The sequence below is a fragment of the Sinocyclocheilus grahami genome, unplaced genomic scaffold (genome assembly GCF_001515645.1).
Source record: "Sinocyclocheilus grahami isolate Dianchi unplaced genomic scaffold, SAMN03320097.WGS_v1.1 scaffold1078.1, whole genome shotgun sequence".
NCBI classification, from domain to species: domain Eukaryota; kingdom Metazoa; phylum Chordata; class Actinopteri; order Cypriniformes; family Cyprinidae; genus Sinocyclocheilus; species Sinocyclocheilus grahami.
The window spans coordinates 1-3379 of NW_015506257.1; the positions used below are offsets into that span (position 1 = coordinate 1).

At 40.1% G+C, this 3379-nt stretch overlaps 4 non-coding genes across 4 annotated transcripts; all 4 read left to right on the forward strand.

Annotated features, from left to right (window-relative positions):
- The first annotated feature begins 56 nt into the window (after positions 1 to 56).
- Positions 57 to 128, forward strand: trnaa-ugc (transfer RNA alanine (anticodon UGC)). Its single transcript has one exon. It is a non-coding gene; the product is annotated as a tRNA-Ala (tRNA).
- A 520-nt stretch (positions 129 to 648) lies between these two features.
- On the forward strand, positions 649 to 720 carry trnaa-ugc (transfer RNA alanine (anticodon UGC)). The gene has a single exon. It is a non-coding gene; the product is annotated as a tRNA-Ala (tRNA).
- Positions 721 to 858: 138 nt separating this feature from the next.
- On the forward strand, positions 859 to 930 carry trnaa-cgc (transfer RNA alanine (anticodon CGC)). The gene has a single exon. It is a non-coding gene; the product is annotated as a tRNA-Ala (tRNA).
- Positions 931 to 1867: 937 nt separating this feature from the next.
- Positions 1868 to 1939, forward strand: trnaa-ugc (transfer RNA alanine (anticodon UGC)). Its single transcript has one exon. It is a non-coding gene; the product is annotated as a tRNA-Ala (tRNA).
- The last annotated feature ends 1440 nt before the right edge of the window (positions 1940 to 3379 follow it).

Genomic DNA, 3379 nt, shown 5'->3' on the forward strand with positions numbered 1-3379 from the left:
AAACCTACGGTAGCAGAAAAAACTTCTTGTACCACAGTAGTAAAGACCTTTCACTTGGGGATGTAGCTCAGTGGTAGAGCGCATGCTTTGCATGTATGAGGTCCTGGATTCAATCCCCAGCATCTCCACAAACTTTAGAAAATTAATTCAGCAAAACGGTTACAATTTGTTCCTGTAGCGTTACCACATCTGGAATTAAAATTATTTGTAATACTTATTTTTAATGTAAAAAAAATAGAAAAAAAGCGCATGCTTTGCCTGTATGAGGACCTGGGTTCAATCCCCAGAATCTCCACAGTTTGTAAATTTTAATTTCAGCAAAACAGATTCAATTTGGTCTTGTTGAGTTTCCACATCTGGAATAATAGCATTGGTACACTTACAGTAGGAGAAAAAACTTGTTGTTCATCAGTGGTAGAAAATGTCCTTTCACTTGGGGATGTAGCTCCGTCGTAGAGCTCATGCTTTGCATGTATGAGGTCCTGGGTTCAATCCCCAGCATCTCTACAGACTGTAAATTTTAATTTTAGCAAAACGGATTAAATTTGGTCCTGTTGAGTTTTCACATCTGGAATTAATAGCATTGGTACACCTACAATAGAAGAAAAAGCTTGTTGTTCATCAGTGGTAGAAAAAATCCTTCCACCTGGGGATGTAGCTCAGCGATAGAGCGCATGCTTTGCATGTATGAGGTCCTGGGTTCAATCTCCAGCATCTCCACAGACTGTTAAAATTTAATTTCAGCAAAACGGTTTCAATTTGGTCCTGAAGTGTTACCACATCTGGAGTTAATAGCATTTGTAAACCTACGGTAACAGAAAAAACTTCTTGTACCACAGTAGTAAAGTTCTTTCAATTGGGGATGTAGCTCAGTGGTAGAGCGCATGCTTCGCATGTATGAGGTCTTGGGTTCAATCCACAGCATCTCCACAAACTTTAGAAAATTGAATTCAGCAAAACGGTTACAATTTGTTCCTGTAGCGTAACCACATCTGGAATTAAAAGCATTTGTAATCCTACAGAAGCAGAAAAAACTAGAAAAAAGTGCCTGCTTTGCCTGTATGAGGACCTGGGTTCAATCTCCACAGATTGTAAATTTTAATTTCTGCAAAACAGATTCAATTTGGTCCTGTTGAGTTTCCACATCTGGAATTAATAGTGTTGGTAAACCTACAGTATCAGAAAAAACTTGTTTTACCTCAGTGGTAGAAAAAGTCCTTCCAACTGAGCATGTAGCTCAGTGGTGGAGAGCATGCTTTGCATGTGAGAAGTTCTGGGATCAGTCCCAAGTATTTCCAGACACTGTTGAATTTTGATTTCAGCAAAAATGTTTTAATTTGGTCCTTTTGCGTTACCACATCTGGAGTTAATAGCATTGTTACAGCTACAGTAGTAGAAAAACCTTGTTGTTCATCAGTGGTAGAAAAGGCTCTTCCTCCTGGGGATGTAGCTCAGTGGTAACGTGAATGCTTTGCATGTATGAGGTCCTTGGATCGATCCCCAGCATCTCCACAGACTGGTCAAATTTAATTTCAGCAAAACCGATTCAATTTGGTCCTGTTGAGTGTCCACATATGGAATTAATAGAGTTGGTAAACCTACAGTATCTTAAAAAACTTGTTGTACCTCAGTGGTAGAAAAGGTCCTCCCAAACGAGCATGTAGCTCACTAGTAGAGTGCATGCTTTGCGTGTAAGAGGTTCTGGGTTCAAGCCCAGCATCTCCAGACTCTGTTCAAATTTAATTTCAACAAAAACATTTTAATTTGGTCTTTTTGCATTACCCCATCTGGAATTAATAGCATTGGTACACCTAGAGTAGTAGGAAAAACATGTTGTACATCAGTGGTAGAAAACTTCCTTCCATCTGGGAATGTAGCTCAGTGGAAGAGCACATGCTTTGCATGTGTGAGGTCCTGGGTTCAATCCCCAGCATCTCCACAGACTGTTAAAATTTAATTTCAGCGAAACGGTTTCACTTTGGTCCTGTAGCGTTACCACATCTGGAATTAATAGCTTTTGTAAACCTACAGTAGCAGAAAAAAGGTCCTTCCACCTGGGGATGTAGCTCAGTGGTAGAGAGCACATGCTTTGTAGGCAGAGTCTGGGGGGCCCTAGAGAGCTGGAAAGGAAGTGCTGAGCTGCAGTTGGAGAGGAAGGCTCTCCCCCATTTTGTTTTTGTTTTGTTTTTTCTCATTTGTTTTGTTTTTGTTTGGGCAACTGTGGTATCGAGAAGGAAGAGAAATGGAGGTGAAATGGAGAAAGGATGGACTGAACAGCAACTAACTACACAAGGTAAAGAAAAGGCTGATACAAATGGTGAAAAGAGACAAGAGGAAAATCTGATAAATGAAATGATAAATAGATTAAAAGACAAAATGAGATATCAAAGAGAATACAAGAAAGAAACAACATTGACAATGACTGTGGAAAATCCGCAAAAGCTAACTGTTATGATGATAATCAAAACTATTGAGGCCAGCACTGGAAAAGGTAAACTATATGGACTAAGGAAATGACTTTGAGTATGATCTTACAATGGAGAGGACTGTGACAATTTATTGAATGGACTACTATTAAATGGACAAATGTGTAAAGTGAGCAAACTTTGCGCAACGGAGAGGGTGGTTTCTTTTTTACGTTTGCCTAATTATATCAATGACGAGGATGTATTACGAAAACTGCAAAGCTGGGGAGTTACACCGATACTGCCGTTGAGAAGGAGGTATTACCCGGGGACAACGGTGGCAGATGGAACAAGATTTATAAGAGTCAAATTCCCTAAGGACGTGGTGTCACTTCCATATAACACCAGTTTTGAAACAGAGGAAGGAACACAGTTTTTCATTCATGATCAGCAAGTAAAAATATGTAGAATATGTTCAAGTGCTGAGCATGAAAAGAAAGACTGCCCTCAACTAACGTGCAGAGAATGCCTGGAGCAGGGGCATTATGCACAGGACTGTACAGCGCCGCGGTGCCAAGGCTGCAGAAAGGCATTGCTAAGATGCATATGTGAAACAGATGAAGAGGAACATGAGGAAATGGAGATGGAGATGCATAATGAAGTGGAGTATTTGGAGGAGGCTGATGAAGAAAATGCATCACAACAAACAGGTGAATTAACAAAGGATATTCTGAGCAGTGAAGGAGAAGAAGAAGAGGAAGCAAGTGAGAATGAGCAGGATGGAGAAGAAGAGGTGATGACTGGACTACAACTATCTGTGGACAATGTGGAGCAGGATGTGATGGAAAATAAAGAGGATAATGATGGAACAAAGGACAGTACAACCCCAGAAGAGGTAAGCGACACTGGGGAGAAAAGAAAAAAAGTTTTGGAAAGAAAAGTTTTTGAGCAGGGGGACTAAAGTGAAAAAAATA